Source organism: Choloepus didactylus, chromosome 1 (assembly GCF_015220235.1).
Source record: "Choloepus didactylus isolate mChoDid1 chromosome 1, mChoDid1.pri, whole genome shotgun sequence".
In the NCBI taxonomy this organism is placed as follows: domain Eukaryota; kingdom Metazoa; phylum Chordata; class Mammalia; order Pilosa; family Megalonychidae; genus Choloepus; species Choloepus didactylus.
Genome location: NC_051307.1, coordinates 4181347 through 4207795, shown reverse-complemented (window position 1 = coordinate 4207795; position 26449 = coordinate 4181347). Strand labels below are relative to the sequence as shown.

The following is a 26449-nucleotide window of genomic DNA, read 5'->3' as shown; positions in this document are numbered from 1 at the left end:
TCAAACTCCTTCATTCAGTCACATGGGAAAAGCATCTGTGACGGTCACAAGTTCTGGGGATCAGGCCGGGGCTGTCTCTGGGGGCCATGATTCAGCTGCCCACAGGGGCCAACACCGAGGGTCAGCAGCCACAGACGACCCCAAGCAGCCAGGTCCAGCCACGGCTCTCCTGGGCGCTGTGGGGGCCTCCCTGTCCCTCAGCATGCAGCCCCCCACTGCCCCTTCCCTGGCTTGGACTCTCTCACCTGTATGAAGACCATGCACCCTGCAGTTGGGGGGCCTGGACCCCAGCTCTGCACCTCAGCAGATGGGCAAGGTGCCCACACGAGGGCCGCGGCCCCCACTGCGCAGGCGGCTGAGGAATTAGATGGACGCAGAGCATGGGGCGGACCCAGAGCCCGGCACCCTCGACCGGCCAGTGTCCCCCGTCCCTCCGCAGGACCCAGTGCCCCCGCCTGTCCCTCCACAGGTCCCAGTGCTGCCGCCACCCCACCCCCATCCCCCTGCCCCTTTGCAGGCACAGGTGGTTGAGTTTTCTTCACTGGGTCATTTCCAAAGGTCATTCCCGGCTTTGCACAACCCCTCCCTCCCCTCCCCCAGCCTTCCCCGAATTGCAGCGCAGCTGGTTGGAAGGGGGGTGTGAGGCATCCGCGGTGGTGGTGGCTCAGTGAGTGTTCCCGGCCAATTGAAGTCGCTGTCCACAGCCCAGCACAGGAGCCACCCGGCCTTGTGTTCTCTGAGGTCACTTAGGGCCCCGGGCAGCAGCGGACCCCTGAGGTGCTCTGACAGAAGCTGAGCCCCGGGAGGGTCCTTCGAGGCCTCAGTGTCCCTCCCAGCTCACAAACAGTGCACACCAACTGGTCCAGGCATCCGGGGCGTCTGGGCTGTGCGCCGTCCTGTGGAAGATGTTTAGCAGCACCACGTGCCACAGAACGTCCAGCTGGGACAGCCACAAATGCCTCCAGACATTACTAAACGATGCCTGGGAACAGACTCGCCCCAGTTGAGAACCAACAGGCTTATCGGGTCCGGAAGCCATCTGAGCAGCCCCGGGGGCTCACCTGCCCACTGACCGGCACCCCAGGCAGCGGCATGCTCCTGGCTGGGCAGCTCCAAGCACTGGCCAGCACGAGCTCCACTTCCAGTGCTTCTTTCCACCCAGCGATGGCACCAGATGGAGCAGCGGGGTGACCTGGAGGCACGAGACATTGTGTTGATTTGCACCAACCTCCCATCCCCAGGAGACCAGGAGGCCCAGTGCCTTCTGCCCATGTGGTCGGCACATCACTGCCTGTGCAGCCCCAGGAACAGACACCCCAGCCCAGGCCCTTACCCCGCCTGGACACCAGCCCCTGTGCCCCTGAGAAGGTGCTGAGGGGAGCACGGCTGCACAGCCGCCTGGACCCCAGATGCCCCGTGCTGGGGGCTGTTCCCACTTCAACCTCCCCAGTGAGGTGTGGGGGGCTGGCTGGCTCTGTGGAGAATGGAGCTGGGGCTTCTTTACCTCAACTTCCCTTGTGAAACCTTGTAGGCACTGGAAGCTACGTACCCCAGAAATACATGCTCTTAAACTCAATCCATCCCTGTGAGTGTGAACTCATTGGAAGTAGGACCTTTTGATGAGGCTACTTCAGTTAAGGTGTGGCCCACCCCCATCAGGATGGGTCTTAATCCTATTATTGAAGGCCTTATAGGGAAGGTCACAGAGAGAGAAGCCAGATGGAGCAGCCAGGAGCTGGAAGTCAACAGATCCCGGAAGAGAAGGGAGAGGCCAGGGGAGGCCGCCATGTTCACTGCCATGTGTTAGAAAAGTCAAGGACCAAGGATGGCCGGCAGCCAGCCCTGGAATGCCACAGCCTTCTGGGTAAAGGAGAGCCTTGCTGACGCCTTGATTTTGGACTTCCTAGCTTCAAAACCGAGAGCTGGGAAACAGAAGATGGTGGCATAGAGAGGAGTGGAAGCTAGTTAGGTTCCCTGGAACAACTAATAAACAACCAGGAACAACTAGTAAATAATCTGGAATAACTGCTGGGGGACAGACTGTCCACACATCATACACCAACATGGATTAGGAGGAATGCCCGAGATCACAGCATAAAATCTGTAAGTAAAAACTGTGGACTCGCACCGAGAGCTTCCTCCCCCATGGCAGCTGAACTGCAAAGCCTCTCTGTGCTAGAGAGCAGCACTCTCAGAACAAGCAAATGTATCTCAGCACAGCTCCAACCGAGATTTTAATTAACAAATGTTGACTGCTCAATACAAGCTACAAATCCCCAACAAGCAGACAGAGGCTTTTGATGACGACTGACCTTGGAGAGCTGGAGGACCTCTCTGGGAGGGAGGCAGAGCCCAGAGGACAGGGTGCTATCTCTGGCTGATGGGTGAAACTGAGGGAGGCCATGGACTGGCCCTGAAGGGGAGATTTCTGTCCCTTTTTTGGCTCAGTGGAGAAAGCCTCAATCATTTTCAGTTTCCAGCACTCTGACCCAGACAAGGGTGGAGATAGCAGAGTCAGAGAGACTATTCAAATACACCAAGGGGTGTATTTTCCCTAAGAGGAAAGAGGTGGTGCCAAGCTCTACTATGCATCTTCCATTCAAAACCAGACCCCAGAGCCTGGGGGAAAACAGCCACAGGCCACACCTCCTTACACCAGTCAGGAGAGACAGGCTGACAGGCACCACCTGCTGGTCGGAAAAGCACAGTGACTTGAGGCCTCACAGGGTGTACTAATCTTCTAAGACACACCTGCGGGACACTGATTACGTGCTTCAACTTGGCGGGCCTGGGCCAGGGGACCGGATCCGCCCCTGGGGAGGGTGGTGGGCACGGGCGACAGCGCCCTCCACAGCCCCCCGGGCCTGGGAAAGTGAGGCCGGAGGCAGGCCCCATTTCCTCACCCAAAATACCACTGTTGGGAGAGGCTTGCCGGAGGGAACCGCCTTTTCCCCACCCCCTTGTCCTGCTCGGACACTCCTCGTTGCCAGAGCAACTCCCCCACCTCTAGTGAGCATGCTCAGTTACCGGAACAACTCCCGCCCCCTGTCTATCAACCTCTGCACCCTCTCTGAACCAATCCAAGCCTTTGACCTCTACAGCTACCCCGCCCCCTAATCACCCAATATAAGCTGGTGCTCTCCCCTAATAAATCTCTCTCTCGCTCTCTTGGTTTTCCACACCCTCAAAGAACCGTGTCCCGCCTGCTCCTTCTCGCCGCCCTCCTTGCACGCCTCCGCCGGGGACTAGGGCCCAGTCCCCCGCCTCGCCCTCGCCTCCGGGAAAGAGCCCCCGCCGCCGGTACCCTCAGAGCAACGCCGAGAGCCGAGGGTTCAGCAACCGGCCGCCCCCCCCCCCCCCACGAAGCAGCAAACGCGACCGCAACTGGTGCCCCGTGTGAGGACTTCTCCACACGACGGTTTAGCAGGTCGCCCGCTCGCCCGGACGCCTCTCCAGCTTCCCTTCTCCTCGCCTGCAAGGTAAGGGCCGCCTCTCCTTCGCCGCTTCCGGAGCCGCCTCTCCCTCGCCGCTCCGCGTTAGGGGCCGCCTCTCCCTCGCCGCTCCGCGTTAGGGGCCGCCTCTCCCTCGCCGCTCCGGAGCCGCTCCTCCCTTCCCCAATTATCCCGGCTGCCTCTCCTTCTTTTCTTCTATAACCCCCATTCTTCCTAACGCTCTCCCTCTTCCCCTCCATTACTTTGCTGTCCTCCTTTCTGTCTTTCTCTCTTTGTTTGTTCATCATCCCTCAAAGTACCGTGTCCCGCCTGCTCCTTCTCGCCGCCCTCCTTGCACGCCTCCGCCGGGGACTAGGGCCCAGTCCCCCGCCTCGCCCTCGCCTCCGGGAAAGAGCCCCCGCCGCCGGTACCCTCAGAGCAACGCCGAGAGCCGAGGGTTCAGCAACCGGCTGCCCCCCCCCACGAAGCAGCAAACGCGACCGCACACACCCTCAGGGAAACTGGATACTATTGCCTCCTTCCAAGACCTGAGCCTGTTCTGGTCTGGGAAAACCTGATTGGGGTAACCAAGGAAACCAGATGTCTAGACAACAGAAAACTACAACCTACACTAAGAAAAATGAAATTATGGCCCAAAGGAAAAAACTTATACTTCAGCTGAGATACAGGAATTGAAACAACTAATGCTAAACCAATTCAAAAAGTTTAGGGAAGATATGGCAAAAGAGATGAAGCATATAATGAAAACACTGGGCATACATAAGGTAGAAATCAAAAGTTCAAAAAAACAACTGGCAGAATCTATGGAAATGAAAGGTGCAACACAAGAGATGAAAGACACAATGGAAACATACAATAGCAGATCTCAAGAGGCAGAAGAAAACACTCAGGAACTGGAGAACAGGGCAACTGAAAGCCTACACGCAAAAGAACAGATAGAGAAAAGAATGGAAAAATATGAGCAACATCTCCAGGAACTGAATGACAACATAAAATGCAGGAATGTACATGTCATTGGTGTCCCAGAAGGAGAAGAGAAGGGAAAGGAGGCAGAAGCAATAATAGAGGAAATAATCAACGGAAATTTCCCATCTCTTATGAAAGACATAAAATTACAGATCCAAGAAGCACAATGTACCCCAAACAGAATAGATCTGAATAGACCTATGCCAAGACACTTAATAATCAGATTATCAAACATCAAAGACAAAGAGAGAATTCTGAAAGCAGCAAGAGAAAAGCAATCCATCACACACAAAGGAAGTTTGATAAGAATATGTGCAGATTTCTCAGTAGAAACCATGGAGGCAAGAAGGAAGTGGGGTGATATATTTAAGCTACTGAAAGAGAAAAACTGCCAACCAAGGATCCTATAACCAGCAAAACTATCCTTCAAATAGGAGGGAGAGCTTAAAATATTCTCTGACAAACAGACAAAGACAGAGTTTGTGAACAAGAAACCTCTACAGGAAACACTAAAGGGAGCACTATAGACAGAAAGGAAAAGACAGGAGTGAGAGGTTTGGAACACAATTTTGGATGACGGTTGCACAGCAATGTAAGTACACTGAACAAAGATGACTGAGTATGGTTGAAAGAGGGAGGTTAGGAGCATGTGAGACACCAGAAGGAAATAGGAAAGATAAAGACTGGGACTGTATAACTCAGTGAAACCTAGGGTATTCAAAGATTGTAATAAAAGGTACAAATATATTTTTACATGAGGTAGAACAAATGAATGTCAACATTGCAAGGTGTTAAAAATAGGGTGGTATTGGGGGAAAAATACAGTCAATGCAAACTAGAGACTATAATTAACAGAAACATTGTATTATGCTTCCTTTAATACAACAAAGGCAATATACCAAGGCTAAATACATATGGAGGGGGGAATAAGGGAGAGGTATGGGAGTCTTGGCATTGGTGATGTTTTCTGACTCTTTATTCTATTTTAATTTAATGCTATCTTTCCTTTTGCTGCTTCCTTGCTGTCATGTTTTTTTTCTCTTTTTTTTTTTTTTTTTTGTCTCTCTACCTTCTTTGACTCTTCCTCCTTCTTTGTGGAAGAAATGGAGATGTCCTTATATAGATAGTGGTGATGGTACTGAATACATAAATACATGATTATACAGGGAACCATCAATTGTTTACTAAGGATGGAATCTATGGTATGTGAACAAAACTGTCTTTAAAAAAAATGGGTTGATGAAGAAACCTTGAGGGCACTATATTGAGTGAAATAAGACAGACACATAAAGACAAATATTTCAGGGTCTCACTGATATGAACTGAATATAATATGTAAACTCATAGACATGAAATGTAAGTTACCAGAATATAGAATGAAGCTAAAGAATGGGGAGTGGTTGCTTATTATGAGCAGAATGTTCAACTAGGGTGAACTTAAACATTTAGAAATGGACACAGGTGATGGTAGCACATTGTGAGAATAACTAACAGTGCTGAATGGTGTGTGAATGAGGTGGAAAGGGGAAGCTCAGAGTCATGTATGTCACCAGAAGGAAAGTTGGAGGTTAAAAGATGGGAATGTATAAAACAGTGAATCTTGTGGTGGACAATGTCCATGATTAACTGTACAAATATTAGAAATCTCTCTCATGAACTAAAACAAATGTATGACACTATAACTAGAAGTTAATAATAGAGGGGCATATAGGAAAAATATATATACCTATTGCAAACTATATACTACAGTTAGTAGTATTTTAACGTTCTTTCATCGACAGCAACAATGTACTATACCAAAACTATGAATCAATAATGGAGGGGGTTGGTTACAGGTACGGGAGGATTTGAGTTTCCTTTTTTTGTCTGTATTTATTTTCTGGAGTAATGAAAATGTTCCAAAAATTGAAAAAAAATTAAAATTGTGGTGATGGATGCACAGCTATATGATAGTATTGTGGGCAATTGATTGTACACATTGGATTTTTGGATAATTGTATGGTTTGTGAACAATCTCAATTTAAAAAAAAAACAAAACAAGAGCCATTGATTCCCATTGTTGAAGCCAACCCATTGCCTGGCATTTGTTTGGGCATCCAAGAGGCTAAGCCAGAACCAGTCATCCATTTTCCCTTTTCCCAGGACACTCTCAGCCTTGTGCTTAAGTTGTCTGGGTGAGCACGGCCACACGGTCAGCTTTCCTCTCTTCACCAGGTTTTCTCACCAGAGCAAAGTGAATGTATTAGTTAGGGTTCTCCTTGGAAACAGAATCAATGAGAGATGTCTCGTATTATCAAATTGTAAAAGTGACTCACTTTTACACGAGTCCAAATTCTGCAGAGCCGTCAACAAGCTGTCAACTCCAAGGAAGACGTCCGACGAACTCCTCGGGAAACGAACCGACAACTTTGACGAACTCCTCAGGAAACGAACCGGCAACTTTGACAAACTCCTCAGGAAACGAACCAACAACTTTGACGAACTCCTCAGGAAACGAACTGGCAACTTCGATGAGCTCCCCAGGAAAAGCTTCACTGAGCAGCTGAAGAAGAAGTGAAGGTTTCTCTAACCGTCCGGCTTATAAGCCTCCAACTGATCACCCGGACCAAATCCAGCCAATTGCATTCTCTCACTGTGGAAGCACGCCCCTTGATGAGTCATCAGTCAGCTGCAGTCAATTGACTGATGATCCGACAAACCAGCCTCAAATAGTCTCACAGGAATCGTCAGGCCAGTGCCCGCTTGACCAGACAGCTAGGCCACCTAGCCAAGTTGACACATGAACCCAACCATCACAGTCCACCCCTTGTCAACTTGGCAGTTGTACACATCACCTAAAACCATATCTTCAAAATGAACATTACAGCTTATGCCATATGATAAGGGGATAAGACAGAGAAGAAAGCAAAAATATTTTTTTCACAGACAAATACAAACATAATCATAACAAAACGAGGAGGAAATATCCATATCATCATAGTCCTCGTTTCTGTAACTGGTCACGTGGCCGTAGTTCATATTTATCACGACCTTCTTCCACTACCCATTCCATGTTCCCTTTACCCTCAGCAAGCACTTCAGCTGGCCGTGGTTCTTTGCCTGGTGGGGTGACCCAAACCTTCATTCCTGAAGTTTCTTGGCCATTGGTAGTCCTGCCTGGATTGGGTTGTTGCAGTTTTCCATTGACTTGAATCACGGGGCATGGTAGTACTAAGAGACGCCCCAGAGGATCTCCTGTATGCCAGGAAAACTCTTCTTTACTTCCATTGTGTAGTTGCAGTGCTATTTCCCCTTGATAGTCAGGATCAATCACCCCAGCCAGTACAGTAATCCCCTTACTTGCCTGTTGATTCAGAGGCATAAGAAGCCCAAAGTGGCCAGGTGGCAGCCTTAACTTCCAGTTCAATGGGATTATTGTTGTGTTTCCTGGTGGAAGCACTCCTCCTTTTGGAACCAAGACTTGTAGACCAGCAGAGCTTAAACTTGCAGGGACAGGAAGCAAAAATTTCCCTAGTGGATCACTAGGAGTGATAGTGAGTGGTGCTACTCCTGTTTCCACCCCTTGATTCCTGGACCCATGAATCCTGGCTATGGGAGAAACAGCACCATAGAGTGGACGCTGATTCAGAGCATACACAGCCTCCTGGAGAACACTGCCCCAGCCCTGCAAGGTATTGCCACCTAGTTGGTGCCGTAATTGAGTCTTCAACAGGCCATTCCACCGTTCTGTCAACCCAGCTGCTGCTGGATGATGGGGAACATGGTAAGACCACAGAATTCCATGAGCATGTGCCCATTCCCTCACTTTACTTGCTGTGAAGTGGGTTCCTTGGTCAGAAGCAATGCTGTGTGGAATACCATGACGGTGGATGAGGCATTCTGTAAGTCCACGTATTGTAGTTTTGGCAGAAGCATGTCATGCAGGGAAGGCAAACCCATATCCGGAGTATGTGTCTATTCCAGTAAGAACAAATCACTGCCCTTTCCATGATGGAAGTGGTCCGATGTAATCAACCTGCCACCAGGTAGCAGGCTGATCACCCCGAGGAATGGTGCCATATCGGGGACTGAGTGTGGGTCTCTGCTGCTGGCAAATTGGACACTCAGCAGTGGCTGTGGCCAGGTCAGCCTTGGTGAGTGGAAGTCCATGTTGCTGAGCCCATGCATAACCTCCATCCCTACCACCATGACCACTTTGTTCATGAGCCCATTGGGCAATGACAGGAGTTGCTGGGGAAAGAGGCTGATTGGTATCCACCAAACGGGTCATTTTATCCACTTGGTTATTAAAACCTTCTTCTGCTGAAGTCACCCTCTGCTGAGCATTCACATGGGACACAAATATCTTCATGTTGTTTGCCCACTCAGAAAGGTCTATCCACATACCCCTTCCCCAGACTTCTTTGTCATCAATCTTCCAATCACGTTCCTTCCAAGTCCCTGACCATCCAGCCAAACCATCAGCAACAGCCCAGGAATCAGTACACAGATGCACCTCTGGCCAGTTCTCCTTCCAAGCAAAGTGAACAACCAGGTGCACTGCTTGAAGTTCTGCCCACTGGGAGGATTTCCCCTCACCACTGTCCTTCAGGGATATCCCAGAAAGGGGCTGCAGTGCTGCAGCTGTCCACTTTCGGGTGGTACCTGCATATCGTGCAGAACCATCTGTAAACCAGGCCCGAGTCTTCTCTTCCTCAGTCAACTGACTGTAAGGAACTCCCCAAGATGCCATAGCTGTGGGCTGGGCAAGAAAAGGTAAGGTGGAAGGAGTGGGGGCCATGGGCATTTGGGCCACTTCCTCATGTAACTTACTTGTACCTTCAGGACCTGCTCGAGCTCTATCTTGTATATACCATTTCCATTTTATGATGGAGTGCTGCTGTGCACACCCAACTTTATGGCTTGGTGGGTCAGATAACACCCAGCTCATGATAGGTAACTCAGGTCTCATGGTAACTTGGTGGCCCATGGTTAAGCGTTCTGTCTCTACTAAGGCCCACTAGCAGGCCAACAGTTGTTTCTCAAATGGAGAGTAGTTATCTGCAGAGGATGGTAAAGCTTTACTCCAAAATCCTAAGGGCCTGCATTGTGATTCTCCTATAGGAGCCTGCCAAAGGCTCCAAACAGCATCTCTATTTGCCACTGACACTTCCAGCACCATTGGTTCAGCTGGATCATATGGTCCAAGCGGCAGAACAGCTTGCACAGCAGCCTGGACCTGTTGCAGAGCCTCATCTTTCTCCGGTCCCCACTCAAAACTAGAAGCTTTTCTGGTCACTCGGTAAATGGGCCGGAGTAGCACACCCAAATGAGGAATATGTTGTCTCCAAAACCCAAAGAGGCCAACTAAGCTTTGTGCCTCTTTTTTGGTTGTAGGAGGGGCCAGATGCAGCAGCTTATCCTTCACCTTAGAAGGAATATCTCGACAGGCCCCACACCACTGGACACCTAGAAATTTTACTGAGGTGGAAGGCCCCTGTATTTTTGTTGGATTTATCTCCCATCCTCTGCCACACAAATACCTTACCAACAAATCTAGAGTAGTTGCTACTTCTTGCTCACTAGGTCCAATCAACATGATATCATCAATATAATAGACCAGTGTGATGTCTTGTGGGAGGGAGAAATGATCAAGATTCCTGCAGACAATATTATGACATAGGGCTGGAGAGTTGATATAACCCTGAGGTAGCACAGTGAATGTAAACTGCTGGCCTTGCCAGCTAAATGCAAACTGTTTCTGGTGGTCCTTGCTGACAGCAATTGAGAAAAAAGCATTTGCCAGATCAATAGCTGCATACCAGGTACCAGGGGATGTGTTGATTTGCTCAAGCAATGATACCACATCTGGGACAGCAGCTGCAATTGGAGTCACCACCTGGTTAAGCTTACGATAATCCACTGTCATCCTCCAAGACCCATCTGTTTTCTGCACAGGCCAAATAGGAGAGTTGAATGGGGATGTGGTGGGAATCACCACCCCTGCATCCTTCAAGTCCTTAAGAGTGGCATTAATCTCTGCAATCCCTCCAGGAATCCGGTATTGCTTCTGGTTCACTACTTTGCTAGACAGGGGCAGCTCTAGTGGCTTCCACTTGGCCTTTCCCACCATAATAGCCCTTAATCCAGGAGTCAAGGAACCAATGTGAGGATTCTGCCAGTTGCTGAGTATGTCTATTCCAATTATGCATTCCGGCACTGGGGAAATAACCACAGAATGGGTCCGGGGACCCACTGGACCCACTGTGAGATGGACCTGGGCTAAAACTCCATCAATCATCTGACCTCCATAAGCCCCAACTCTGACTGGTAGACCAGAGTGACGTTTTGGGTCTCCGGGAATTAATGTCACTTCTGACCCAGTGTCTAATAATCCACAAAATATCTGATCATTTCCTTTTCCCCAATGCACAGTCACCCTGGTAAAAGGCCGTAGGTCCCCCTGGGGAAGGCTGGGAGGAAGATTAACAGTATAAATTTTTGGCAGTGTGACAGGGTCCTTCTCCAAGGGTACCCGGCCTTCCCTTCATTCAAGAGGCTCTGGATCTGTAAACTGTCTCAAGTCTGGGACTTGATTAAGGGGCCGTGACTCTCTGTTTTTGTAATTCAAGGGAGATTTTTGTTCACGTGGCCTAGAATTCTTCTGCTTATATAGTTCAAACAAGAATTTAGTCGATTGCCCATCTATTTTACTACTTGGTACTCCATGATCCACTAGCCAACGCCATAAGTCTCTGCGAGTCATATTATTTTGATTGCTGCTTTGAGCCTGTTTTCCATTATGGTAGCCATGCCCACCTTGTCTGTGGGGATTAACTGCAGCCACTTGGCTTCTGCTGACTCAGGACCCGATTATCCCCATTGTGTTTAAGGATTCCAGTTCAGTGACAGCAGTTCCTACAGTAATATCTGACCTACAGAGAAGGGCGACTACAGAGCTCTTCAGGGATGATGGAGCTAGTCTCACAAATTTATTCCTCACAGTCTTGGTAAAAGGTGTGTCCTCTGGACATTCCAGGGCTGTGTGAGCAGGTTTTCCATGATAAATCCACTCTAACATTCCAGTCTCTCTAAGCCTTTGAATCCCCTCCTCCACATTATACCAGGGCAGTTCTGGCATTTCAACTTCTGGTAATGTCGGCCACCTTTTGATCCATGTTTCAGCCAGCCACCCAAACAAACTGTTAACACCCTTTCTAACTCCTCGAGCTACAACATTGAATGCAGAATCTCTGCTTAGTGGGCCCATATCAGTAAATTCAGCCTGATCCAACCTTATATTCCTTCCACCATTATCCCACACTCTCAATATCCATTCCCACACATATTCCCCTGGTTTCTGTCTGTATAAGTTGGAAAACTCATACAGTTCTTTTGGAGTATAGCGTACTTCCTCATGGGTCACACTTTGTACCTCACCCTTTGGGGCTTGTTGGGACTTGAGCCTAGTTATAGGTCTTGAAGCAAAAACTGGTGGTGGGGGTGGGTCATGAAAAGAGTTAGAATTATCTCTCAAGCCATTCACCTCAGGGCACTCTGTTGCATTTTCATCTCTTAAAACAGGATTAATCTCTCCAGACAAAAGAGTGAGGGCTGCTTCCTCAGGGGAGGTGATTACAAGATTAGCAGGCATTGAAGGGTCAATCTCCTTAGGTGGGAGTTGCGTGGCAGGCTCCTTAGGGCAGACTGGAGGCAGAGAAGCTGTTTCCCCAGAACAGCCCTCTACAGGTAAATCTAACAATGACCCAGCAGAATCCAGGGTTCCAATGTCCTCACTGTCATTATTATCAATCCATATGTCCCCATCCCAAGTTTCCGGGTCCCATTCTTTTCCAATCAATGCCTTTACTTTAACAGCAGACACCCTGAGAGGTTGAGATTTTAGTTTAAGCTGTAAATGTGCTACTCGCACAATAAGAGACTGTGTCTGATTTTCAGAAACCTCCAGTCTGCGGGCACAGGAAATAAGATTTTCTTTCAGGGCACAGATGGAACCCTTTACATCTGTCATACGGCATTCAAGTTTTGAATTTGAAGCCTTTAGCTCATCCCTTTCTCTTACAACTGTATCTAAAGTATCTAAGAGCAGCCAGCCAACATCATTATACCTCTTAATACTGCAAAACTCCCTGAAAGTGTCGAAAACGCTGTCACCCAGAGCCTCGCTTCGTACTAGAGCACAATTAGGAGAATCAAATGGTGCTATTTTGCGTATTTCCTTTGCCAACTCCTGCCATGGACTCTTAGTACCCTCTTGATTATTGGAAATAGAGTCATTAGTGCCTCTGAATCTAATCAGAGTAGAAAACAAATTGTAAAAGCCCATTTAAAGATTCCGTTTCTCAAGAACCACTCTCGGTACCAAGTTGTATTAGTTAGGGTTCTCCTTGGAAACAGAATCAATGAGAGATGTCTCTTATTATCAAATTGTAAAAGTGACTCACGCAACTGCGGGAGCACACGAGTCCAAATTCTGCAGAGCCGTCAACAAGCTGTCAACTCCAAGGAAGACGTCCGACGAACTCCTCGGGAAACGAACCGACAACTTTGACGAACTCCTCAGGAAACGAACTGGCAACTTCAACGAGCTCCCCAGGAAAAGCTTCACTGAGCAGCTGAAGAAGAAGTGAAGGTTTCTCTAACCGTCCAGCTTATAAGCCTCCAACTGATCACCCGGACCAAATCCAGCCAATTGCATTCTCTCACTGTGGAAGCACGCCCCTTGATGAGTCATCAGTCAGCTGCAGTCAATTGATTGATGATCCGACAAACCAGCCTCAAATAGCCTCACAGCAATCGTCAGGCCAGTGCCCGCTTGACCAGACAGCTAGGCCACCTAGCCAAGTTGACACATGAACCCAACCATCACAGTGAACTTACAATCCTATGAGAATTTTCTACTGTGAAGAACTGGGTTTGCTACATATAGCATTTTTGGAAAACAATAGTGGCTTAAAGAAGCCAGAATTCTATTCTTCTCTCATGAAAAGAAGTTCAGGTGTGGACTTCCCTGAGCCAGAGCGGAGACACCACTGCAGTCCCTGAGGGAGGTGGCAAGGCGCAGAGGTCAACAGTGCCGACTCCGCTGTCAGAGCTTCCGCTCTGCCACTCATCACTGCACGGATCTTGGCAAGAGACTTAACCTCACCCTCTGCCTCAGTTTCCTCACCTGTGTAATAAAATAATAACAATTGTTACCTCGTGTGGTTGCTGTGAGGACAAAATGAGTTAACATTTATAAAACACTTAGAGCAAGGACTGGCACATAAAAAGTTTGTATGTGTGTTTATTAAGTAAGCATCTTCCTGCTCTTGCTGCAGTGCCTCATGGGCCAAAATAGCTGCAAGAGCACCAGCCATCAGGACTACATGCCAAGAAGGAGAACAGGATTAAAAACTCCCTGGGAGTCCTTTCCTCCCCCATCTCATAGGGAAACACACTCTTTCGCTGGGCAGCAGTATCCCCCAGCTTAAATCGAGTTTCCATCTCTGAGAAGAAACACTCATTTTACTACATACTGCTGTGTATACATCTCACTAAATATACTGCTATTTTTCTTCAGCAGTGAATTCCCATCTGCATTAAATCAGGATCGTGCCATCTGAATCGTTTGTTTCCTTCCCTGGAGAGATTATGCCAGTGGAAAACCAAGCTGGTTCATGCGCAGCTCTACACCCTACCCCCGACCCCAGATGGCTGGGAAATCCATCTGCACAGCACAGGGTCTGGGGCTGATTTTAGGGGAAACAGAAGATGCACCTCCATGGTCCTGCCCGTGGGCAGGTGGGTTTGGCAGGAGGGACGCAGCCTCCTGACAGCACTTCAAAGAGGGGCTTTCTCCCTTCCCATCTCAGAGGAAACCAAGGCTTGAATTCTCATTGCCAGCAAGGGGTGGCTGTGCTGCCACTGTCCTTCTATAATAAATGTCCTTTGTTTTATCAGATCCTGGCACTAAAAGAAAAGAAATAGAATGTATAACCTGCCAAACAGTGGAGTGTGGCAAAGTCGGGGGGGGGGGGTGTTGTAAAAAAAAAATCTAAATCCAAAAGAAGGTGGGGGAGGAGAGGAAAGCAGCAGGGGAAAGGATCTGTAAATAGGAAACACAAAGTAAGATAGCAAAACTTAGTCTAAATGTACCAGCATTACATTTCATGTAAATATATTAAACTTGTCAATTAAAGACACATTTCTTAGAGTGAGAAGAAAAAATTCAGCCACCTATTATTTGCAAGTGACACACCTGAAATATAATGAAGCAAGAAGTGTAGAGGAAAGGGTAGGGAATACGTACCAAGAAAATATTAACCAAAAGAAAGCAGATGTCGCAATTTTAATATCCAGTTAAACTGACTTTGAGTTAAAGAGCACTATTAGGAAAATGAGGGTCCTTGCTTGGTGGTAAAAAGAACTATTCCTCAGGTCAATCTTGAACCTATGAGCCATTGATGGAATCGTTTCAGAATTTACAGAGCCAAAATACAAGAAGAAATATAAAAATCCATAAATACCCAACTTCTTTCCCCCTCCTCCTCTTCCTCCCTTCTTTCCCTCCTTTCCTTCCTCCCTCTCTCCCTCTCTTCCTTAATAATTCAGCCTAAAAGCCATTGCATGGGACTGGTGAGCAAGGGAAGAGGCAGCAGTGCAGGGGGCTGGAGCACCTGTGGAGTGGAGAGGGCATCTGCAGGGAAAGGGGCAGCACCGAGGCCAGGAAGGGCCATGTGGGCTGAGGAGGGTGTCCTCACCAAATGGTGTGGGGTCCAGCATAGGATGTCAGAACTTATCCAGGAAGAGGAAAGGTCTGTGCTGGGGGCCAGTGAGGTCAGCAACCTGGCAGGGTCTCGGAGCCAAGCAGGTTGAGGAGCGAGGGCTCCAGACGGAAGCTGGCCCCAGCTGGATGCCCTGTTCATTCTGCTTGGGCTCTGCCACACCGATGTCCACTGCCTTCGTCCCCAGCCCCCCCAAATTCCTGGGAAGAAGCCCACCTCACCCCTTGCAGGTTCTGGACCCCTCACATGTTCATGCATCCATCTCCTTGCTCTGTGCATGAGGCAGCCTTGGACCTCAGTAGCCATGAGCACACAAGCACCCAGATCTTGGCTTCTAAAGCCCCTTCTCCAATATAAGGAGCCAGGGATCCTTGGAGAAAGGGCTGATCCCAGGACTGGGTCAGGGAAGGCACAGGCTGTGCCCAATTCTCTGTGTACCAGAAAGTGAGGGTGTGCTCAAAGAATGAGGGAGACGCATCAAAAAACAACAGAGAGCCAGGCTGAAGGTGTGCCCTCTGCCAAATCTGGGGCAACTGGAACATGCAAGTAAATAAGGGGAGTAACAAATTATAGCCCATTAAATAAAATGCCAATCCTTGAGTCCTGATATAAATCAATCAATCAGTGGGGAGAGGAGAAGTCTTTCACAACAGTGGAACACTGCTGACTCTTGAGTGTTGACAGAATAACAGAATTAGAAAATCATCTTTTGACAAGCAAAGTAGTCATTAATTCAGCCAAGAAACACCAGTGTGTACCAAAACTAGTAGATGAAATTTTGATGAGAAGGAGATATTTACATAATCTCAAAGCATCTTCCCCCAAAATACTTACGGATTATGAAAGTAAAAATAGTAACTTCAACATTTTACTAGTTTACTGTGAAAGTGTCAGGCACCACCTTAATCCCGTGATCCAAGCTGATGCCTCCCGGACCGGGACAGATCGCAGTCATGGACCCTCCAAGGACCCAACGAGAGCCAGCATCATCTCTGTGGTGTGCCCGCCCAAGAGGCATCTCCTGAATCTAGACGAGGAAACATCTGACGACCCAACATGAGGGACGTTCTGTGGTCGTCAGAAGTTCAGGGTCATGAAGGCCAAGCAGAAGTGAGGAGCTGCCCCCGATCACTGGTGACGTAAGCGACAGGACCCAGCACTGCGGGGGTGACACTGGGCCAGGTCCTCCTGCTCTAAAGAACATCACCGGACCACTGGGGGAACTTCACTGAGGTCTAAGGATTTGGTAACAGCCATGCATCCACGTCGATCTCCTGGTCTTCAGGGTTGACCTGTGGCTTGGAGGAAAATGTCCTTGTTTGCAAAAAGTACCCTCTGCAGTGTCTGGGGCTGGGATGTCATGTTGGCAACTTACTCTTAAATGATATGGAAAAAGGAAAACAAAAAATATGTCCCAGTCTTGCAATGAGTAAAGGAATGAAGAGTAACCCCAGGCAGACTGGGAGGGTTTAGCAAACGCCTTGGCCGTCCCTCTGCAGATGGGTTTTCCCAGCCCTCCACTGGCAGGCAGCGGTTCTCATCCACTCAGAGATCCCTCCATTCCCGGGGCCTCATCTGATATGAGCCTCAGGGACAGGAGGACAAATAAAGCAGGGTCTCCTTCCAGGGATGGCAGTGTAGGATGCAGGAAGTACGGACGGGGAAGGCAGGCGACCGAGGTGGATGCACAACGCTGACACCTACAGCCGTGTAACTTGGGCTGGACACTCAGCCTCGGTTCCTGGCATGAAAAGACAACCACTTCCTGGGCGGTTGTGAAAAGGATGCAATGGCGGGTGACAACACTGGGCCTGAGGCACTGAGCCAAAGCACGGGAAACGGTACTTCCGTGGAAATCGCTTGCGATGCCCTCCATGCTAGTTTGAACCTATTATGTACCCCAAAGCCATGTTCTTTAAATGCAATCTTGTGGGGACAGACCTATTGCGGGTGGGATCTTCTGATTAGGTTGTTTCCATAGAGGTGTGACCCCGCCCATTCAGGGTGGGTCTTAATTAGTTTACTGGAGTCCTTAAGAGAGCTCAGGGGCTGACACAGATGGAAACACTTGGAGATGCAAACAGGAAGATGTTTAGATGTTTAGATCTCTTAGCTTAGCATAAGAGATGAAGCTCAGAGTTTGCCCTGGAGAAGCTAAGTGAGAACCCACAGACACTTAAAGAGAAGCCACTGGAATCAGAAGCTAAAAGGAACACAATCCGGGAGCAAAGGACCAGCAGACACCAGCCACGTGCCTTCCCAGCTGACAGAGGTGTTCCGGACGCCATTGGCTGTTCTTCAGTGAAGATAATCCTCTTGTTGATGCCTTAGTTTGAATACTTTTATGCCCTTAGAACTGTACATTTGTAACCTAATAAATCCGCTTTATAAAAGTCAATCCATCTCTGGTATTTTGCATTTTGGCAGCTTTAGCAAACCAGAACACCTTAGACTCACTCTTCCAAAGCTCTGAAGGTCTTAGAGAAGAAACTGAAAAATAAAAAGAGGCGGTGCACACCTCTTAACTCACGGCGGATTGCTCCAGCCTGCTCGGCCCCGCTGATGGAGGAGCACGCTGGGTAAGGTGTGCATGTGTGGGTAAGAGGGGCAGGCCAACTCCACCAACATCAAGTACAACTCACAGACTAAGCACAAGTTCCAGAAAACGTATCTCAATTCTAATTCAGGATCTTTCTTTCATTCATTTTGTGCCTTAACTCTCATACTTGGACAGGCGCTGGCATCCATCAAACATGACACCCTTGAGAAGCTTCACAGCACACTCGACGCTAAAGCCCAAAACCGGAAACGACTTAACTCTAAGTACCTGAGACCACAGGGATGAATCTCACTACGGGGCTTTGGGTGAAAAGGCCGGACCCCAAAGGGCATTCCCTGGGCAATTCCACACAAACCAAGTTCAAGAGCAGACAAAGCAAGACACAGCATCAGAATTGGGGTTATGGCTACCCGGGGGTGGGGGTGGGGGGGCAATGAATAGATGAGGGTGAGGGGTCTTGTGAGGTGCAGAGGTCTTCTTGACAGGGGCCTGATTACACGAGGGACAAGTCTCCATACTGTCCACTTACGATTTGGGCACCTTGACTGACCGACAGTCTCCCCAATGGACAAGTAAACTTGTATTCAGATGGAAAAATTAAAGCAAAGGGAGTTGGTAAGCAGGACTGACCTGCACAGGTGTTTGTTCTGAGCTGGGAACCCAGAGCGCCCTGCTGCGTGTGGTGCCTGAACCCCACCACAGGGATTCTGGAAGCACCCGCTGAGGTGTCACCCTACTGACCCCAGGTCCAGCAGGAGTCTGGAACCAGCAGGGAATCTGGTTCTGCAATTAGCAGAGAATCGGCAGAGGGCACCTGGCATTTGAACACAAATCACACAGGACTGGTGAGTTCCAAAACAGGTACAGAATGCATAACCAGCCCTTCTGTGAGCGTTCCCCTCCATTGTAGGGAATAATGCACCTGCTGCACAATTTAATTAAAATAAAACAACATGCTGAGCTCTGGGCCACAGCCCACCCCCACCGCTTTGCAGGTCACCTGTGGTCCCACCGCATCCCCTCCCCAGGCCCCCCAGCCTGCGTGATCAATGGAGGGTCAGAGAGAAAGGCCAGCGGGGAGGGGTCTGCTGAAAGGGGCTGGGTCTCGCGTTTCCAGGCGCCTCTGCATTCTGTACAGTAATCTACTCGCCCTTTCCCCCTATGTACAGCTGATTGAGAGCTGCATGGAGGAACTGCAGTAAGAATCACAAGAGCTTGGATCCATCATCGGCTCGGTGACCCCGGAGCCTGGGACCCGTGGGAGCCCAGTCATTATTCCTGAATGTTTTGTATAATGCTCTACAGTTTACGGTTCTAGAAAAGAATTATATACTCACATACACACAGAGACACACACACATAGATAATTCTTATTGCATCTGTAATAAGCTAATATCGACTAAGGGCTTGCTGTGTGCCGAGTGCTGCGGTAAGGAAGACGGAGACATGCAGAGACAGAGGAAGATTGTTTCACACTCAATTTCCAGAGCTCCAGGAGGCGGGTCCCCTGCCCTTCTCAGAGCTCAGTGAGGTCCCGTGACTCGCCACAGGCACTGAGTCGGCCAAGCCTGCCAGCACCAGCAGCTCTGTGCTTTTGCATTTTCTGCAAAGTACGTGCACTTCAGATAAAATTTTATTTTTAATTAGGCGTTTTAAGAACCCCTAGCAGCACAACACCGTGTTGGCCAGGAGTGGAGCCCGTGGAGCTGTCACAGAGCAGGGGAGGGGGGTGCAGTGAAATGGTCCAACCACCCTAGAGAAACGGCAGCTTTTAATGTAGTTACGACTCTGATGACCCAGCGACTCTACTCCTAGGCACTTTCCCAAAACAAATGAAAACGCATGTCCACAAAAAGGTACAGAAATGTTCACGGAAGTTTTAGTCATAATAGCCAAAAACTGGAAGGGCGGGACACACGGGGGAAAAGCCCGACACTGCCTCATCATCTCCGGGTGCTTTACAAGGAAGAGCACCTGTTAGAAAACAGACGGGCCACAAAGCTGGGTGTGCACACGTGCATGCACACACACATAGATGCACAGATACACATACAGACACTTGCACACATATACACAGGCACACATGCACACACACATGCACATGCATACACACATAGGCACAAATGTACACATGCACACAGACATGCACACACTTACACATACACATGCACACACGCTCGCACACATGGACACACGCACTCACACACATGCACACAGACACATGCACATACATGCACACGCAGATACACATACACATGCACACGCACAGACGCGCACATGCACACAGACACGTGTACACACATACATGCACACAGATAGGCACACTTGTGCACAGCTGAAGCCACAGAGCCAGGGATGGACTGACTGATCTCACATGGCAGGGGGTGGGAATAGAGGGTCAGAGAATCCCCCAAACGGCAAAGATGGGAACCAGCCGTTCCCACATCCAAAAGGCGAACTTAGAAAATTTCGAGGAAATTTCTAGGGTTCCAGATAAAGGGCTTTACCTCCTAAACCTGCATGGGGCCACCTGCCCGGGTCCAAGAGCAGTAAGGGGGAGGCGTGACTGTAAGAGCGCAAGGAAGGTCTCAGGGCAGAAACACTCTATGTCTTTTTTTTTTCTGCATTCTACAATTTTATTTTTAAAGAGTTCACAACTGTTGATATGAACAAACTTAAATATTTTACTCAGTACCTATAAGTAAGATAATAGTTTTTGCTTAGAAAGTAGGTTTTTCAGTTTCAACCAAATTGCCATTGGTACTTATGGTACTTGAAATACTTTAAATTCTCTTAAAATCTTCTCATTAATCTTACCTAATTTTGCAGGCCCAACCTAACTATTCTACCTGTCAAACAGCAAAGCACCAAATTCCATTTGATTTTTTTAATTAAATTCAGTTTTATGGAGATATATTCACATACCATACAATCACCCATGGTGTACAATCAACTGTTCATAGCACCATCACATAGCTGTGCATTCATCACCCCAATCTATTTTGAACATTTTCCTTACTCCAGAAAGAATCAGAATAAGAATAAAAAATAAGTGTAAAAAAGAACACCCAAATCATCCCCCCCACCCTATTTTCATTTAGTGTTTTGCCCCATTTTTCTACTCATCCATCCACACACTGTGTCTTTTTAAGGCGCCCCATGCATGTGTACGTTGGTCAACACTCTTCCAACAGCATCTTAAGAGCTTCCCGTTTTGCTGATGAAATTACCACGTCCCCACTCCAGATGCAAAAGGCCGGAAATCAGGCACGGACGCCAGGCCCTCCCACCTTCTCGTGGGCATCCCCCCTGCCGTCCTCCCTCTCTCCAACACCGTCCTCGTTGTCCTCTGCTGGTCACTCCCACAAACAGACCACGGTATCTCCCATGTTCACAAAACTCTTCCCCAGAGCCAGCCCCCTCCCAGCCACAGCCCGTTCTTCCACGGCCGTTTAAAGCAAAGCTCCACCACTCACCCCCCACAAAAAAGCTGTCTATACTCACTGGCTCTACTTCCATGCTTTAGTCCCTCTCCCCCCCGAAAGTCATGTGGTCAGGATCACCAGCAGCTTCCAACGTGGCAAATCCAATAATCGATTCTAAAATAAAACAGAAACTTCCTAAATTTGAGATCCTAGGCAAGTAAGGGTTTGATCCCTGCGACTGATGTTCCACAAAACTCTGAAAGGGAAACCACATCTGAGAAGACAGTGCAACAGAATTACCCATTAGAAATATTTTAAGTCATGATTCCATTGAATAGGGACCAGGTCACGGTTGCATTCCAGAAACGCTTCATTCTCTGTGTCACTTGTGTCCTGCACTGGGATGCTCCAAATGGGAATCCATCATAAGAGGTTTTCAGTGGCACGTGTCCTGGACAGCGTCAGGGAATCCTGCAGCAGCCCTGGATGGTTTGCAGTATGTGACGCTCTGGAAGGGCAAAGAGAAATCCCAACACACAGAGAAGGCTGGAAAAGATGGATGAACTTAATCTGGGATGATCACTGGTGTCACGAAGCACACAGGCAAGACAAGAGAGAGGGACTTTAAGATATGGCTTCTGATGGAACCTGGGATCCTGCTGAAAGCAGATTGACTCTTTCATGCCACTGGAGACTGTGCCAGTTTGAATGTGTTATGTCCCCCCAGATGCCATTTCCTTGATGTTGTCTTGTGTGGGCGGATGTATCAGTGTTGATTAGATTGTAATTCTTTGAGAGTTTCCATGGAGATGCACCCCACCCAACTGTGGGTGATGCCTGATTGGATAATTTCCATGGAGGTGTTACCCCACCCATTCAGGGTGGGTCTAAATTAAATCACTGGAGCCATATAAATGAGCCGACAAACAGAAGGAACTTAGTGCACCTGAGAGTGACACTTTGAAGGGGAGCTACAGCCAAGAGGGACACTTTGAAGAAAGCACAGGAGCTGAGAGAGGAGCTGCAGTTTACAGAGACATTTTGGAGACGGCCTTTGAAAGCAGACTTTTGCTCCAGAGAAGCTAAGAGAGGAGAAACACCCCCAGAGCAACTGAGAGTGACATTTTGGAGAGAAGCTGAAGCCTAAAGAGGAACGTTCTGGGAGAAAGCCATTTTGAAACCAGAACTCAGAAGCAGACACCAGCCACATGCCTTCTCAGCTAACAGAGGTTTTCTGAACCCCATTGTCCATCCTCCAGTGAAGTTACCTGAATGTTGATGCATTACCTTGGACACTTTATGGCCTTAAGACTGTAACTGTGTAACCAAATAAACCCCCTTTATAAAAGCCAATCCATTTCTGGTGTTTTGCATTCTGGCAGCATTAGCAAACTAGAACAGAAACCTAAAGGAGAACAGAAAACAGCAGGTCCAGCTGTCCCCAAAAAGAAACAGAAAGTCTGTGGAGTCACAGCTACCAAAAATGCACCCTCTAAGAATGTATAAAAAGAATTTCACACCATACCAGATGGATTTATTCTAGGTGTGCAAGGCTGGTTCAGCATGCAAAAATCAGTCAATGTTCTGTGGGGATAAAAAAAAAAAAAAAAGAAAAGAAAATCAATTAATGTAATCTACCATGCTAGACTAAAGAAGAACAACCAAGATCATATAACTGAGGCAAAAAACCACTTGGCAAAATCCAACACCCACTCATCAGTAAAAACAAACAAACAAAATCCTCTCAGCAAGCTAGGAACAGGAGAAAACTTCCTTAGCACAATAAAGAACATCTACCAAAAACCTACAGTTAACATCATACTTAATGGTGAAAAACTGGACACTTAACCCCAACGATTAGAAAAAAGCAATGATGTTTTCTCTTGATACTCCTAGCCAACATCACTCTAGAAGTTTTATCCAGTGCAATAAGTCAAGAAAAGAACACAAAAGGTATACAGACTGGGAAGGGCCATAACAGAATGAAGCCAGAAACCAGTAACTGGCAGAGAACTGGAAAATCCACAAATATAATGTAAGTTAAACAACACCCTTAATCAGTGGGTCAAAGAAGAAATTGCAAGGGAAATCAGTAAATATCTTAAGACTAATGAAAATGAGAACACAACATATCAAAATTTATGGGGTACAGCGAAGACAGTGCTGAGAGGGATACTTATGGGTTTAAACACATTTAAAAAGAAGAGCTAAAATCAAAGACCTAACCTCACAACTGGAGGAACTAGAAAAATAACAGCAAGGTAAACCCAAAGCAAGCAGAAGGAGAGAAATAACAAAGATTAGAGCAGAAATAATGAAATTTAGAATTAAAAAACCAGAGCATTAACAAAACCAAAAGTTGGTTCTTTGAAAAGATCAATAAAATTAACAAACCTTTAGACTGACAAAGAAAAAGAGAGATGAAAATAAATAAAATCAGAAATGATAGAGAGACATACTACTGACCACACAGAAGTTAAAAAGAACCATAATAGGATACTATGAACAACTGTATGCCCACAAATTAGACAACCTAGATGAAATGGACAGATTCCTAGAAATACATGAACAACCTACACTGACTCTAGAAGAAACAGAAGATCACAAAGACCAATTACAAGTAAAGAGATTGAATCAGTCATCAAAAACATCCAAACAGATGGCTTCACAAGTGAACTCTACGAATCATTCCAAGAAGAATTAATACGAATCCTGCTCAAACTCTTCCAAAGAATTGAAGAGGAGGGAACACTACCTAAGTCATTCTATGAGGCCAACATCACCCTAATACCAAAGCCAGATAAAAATACTACAAGAAAATTACAGACCAATTTCTTTTATGAATAGAGATGCAAAAGTTCTCAACAAAATACTTGCAAATTATATCCAATAGCACATTAAAAGAATTATAAACTATGACCAAGTGGGTTTTATCCCAGGTATGCAAGGGTGGCTCAATATAAGAAAATCAATTAATGTAATACACATTAACAAAATGAGGAGGGAAACCCACCTGATCATCTCAACTGATTCACAAAAGGCATTTGACAAAATTCAGCATACTTTCTGGATTAAAATGCGTAGAAAAATAGGAATCAAAGGAAACTTTCTCAATATGATAAAAGGCATATAAGAAAAACCTATAGCTAGCATCTTACTCAACAGTGAAAAACTGAAAGCTTCCCCTCTAAGATCTGGAACAAGACAAGGATGCCCACTGTCACCACTGTTATTCAACATTTCCCTCTAAGATCTGTAAGTTCTAGCCAGAGCAGTTGGGGAAGAAAAATAAATAAAAGACATCCAAACTGGAAAGGAAGAAGTAAAACCTTCACTATTTGTAGATGACATGAGCCCATATATAGAAAATCCCAAAAAATCTACAACAAAGCTACTAGATCTAATAAACAAACTCATTGTGCTGGTTTGGATGTATTATGTCCCCCCAAATGCCATATTCTTTAGTGCAATCTTGTGGGGGCAGACATATTAGTGTTGGTTAGGTTGGAATCTTTGGACTAGGTTGTTTCCATGGAGATGTGACCCACCCAACTGTGGGTAATACCCATGATTAGATTATTTCCATGGAGGTGTGGCCCCGCCTATTCAGCATGGGTCTTGATTAATCACTGGAGTCCTACAAAAGAGCTCACAAACAGAAGGACCTCAGAGCAGCTGAGAGTGACAATTTGGAGGGCAGCTAAGAGAGACATTTTGGAGACAGCCATTGAAAGCAGATTTTTGCTGACACTTTGGAAATGCTAGCCCAATATTTGCTCCGGAGAAGCTAAGAGAGGACAAAACGCACCAAAAGCAACATTTTGAAGACCGCACAGGAGCTGAGAGAGGAGCTGGAACACAACCTATGATCAGCAGATGCCAGCCACGTGCCTTCCCAGGTAACAGAGGTTTTCTGGACATTATTGGCCTTCCTTCGATGAAGGTATACTCATGTTGATACCTTAATTTGGACATTTTCATGGCCTTCAGACTGTAAATTTGTAACCAAATAAACCCCATTTATAAAAGCCAATCCATTCTGGTATTTTGCATAATGGCAGCATTAGCAAACCAGAACACTCATCAAAGTGGCAGTGTGGCACTAAGGACGCTTATGGCTTTGGAGAAGTGGCCTCAAGAAATGGGTGGCAGCTCTACCTGGAGATTCCAAAGCTATGTTTGTGGAAGACATAGATTTCTTCAAGAAACAACCTGGGAATGAGACTGCAGATACAGTACTAAAGCAGCTGGACTAACAGTACCAGAAGCATAAGTTTATAGAACTCAAACTTGCTCAAAAAAAAAAAGGAAGCTAAAAGGTCACATTCCTGAAATTAGGCAGACTCTGAAAATTCTGAAATACATGCAAAAAAAAAAAAAAAGAATCCATCAATTCATTGGAGACCAGATTCCTACTGGCAGATAACCTATACCACAAAGCTTCAATTCCTTCTACTAATAAAGTGCATCTGTGGTTGGAGCTAAACTAATGCTTGAAAAGGATATTGATGAAGTGCAGGCATTATTGGAAAAGGATTTATCAACTGCCACAAAGAATCTTGATTCTCTTGAAGAAGACCTTAGACTTTCTTCGAGGTCAATTTACTACCACTGAAGTCAATATGGCCAGGGTTTTTAATTGGTATACAAAAAAAAGAAACAAAGATGCTTCTACCAAGAACAATACCTAATGCTGGCAATTAAAAATGTGGTTCAGATTGGGCTCTAAGCTGGTGGCATAGAGAGGAGTGGAAGCTAGTTTATCCCCCTGGAACAACTACTAAACAACTCGGAACAACTAGTAAATAATCTGGAATAACTGTGGGGGGGGCAAACGTGACTGTCCACTCATCATACACCAACCTGAATTGGGAGGAATCCCTGAGATCACAGCATTAAATCTGTAAGTAAAAATTGTGGATTCAAGCACGCAGCCCCCTCCCCCATTGACCGAGCTGCAAAGCCTCATCGTGCTAGAGTGCAGCTCTCGCCAAGCAGGCAAATATAGCTCAGCTGAGCTCCAACTGGGGTTTTAATTAACAAACCTGGACTGCTCGCTACAAGCTACGAGCTACAAGTCCCCAACAAGCAGAGAGAGGCTTGGGTGACGACTGAGCTTGGAGAGTTGGAGGGTGGCCGTGGACTGGCCCTGAAGGGGGGTTTCTGTCCCTGTTTTGGCTCACTGGAGAGAGCCTCACACATTTTCAGTTCCCAGCGTTCTGACCCAGATACGGGTGGAGATAGCACAGGCAGAGGGTTCATTCTGATGCTAATGACCTC

At 47.2% G+C, this 26449-nt stretch overlaps 1 pseudogene; it reads left to right on the top strand.

Annotated features, from left to right (window-relative positions):
* The first annotated feature begins 86 nt into the window (after positions 1 to 86).
* Positions 87 to 25860, top strand: LOC119541712 (annotated as a pseudogene).
* Positions 25861 to 26449: the final 589 nt, after the last annotated feature.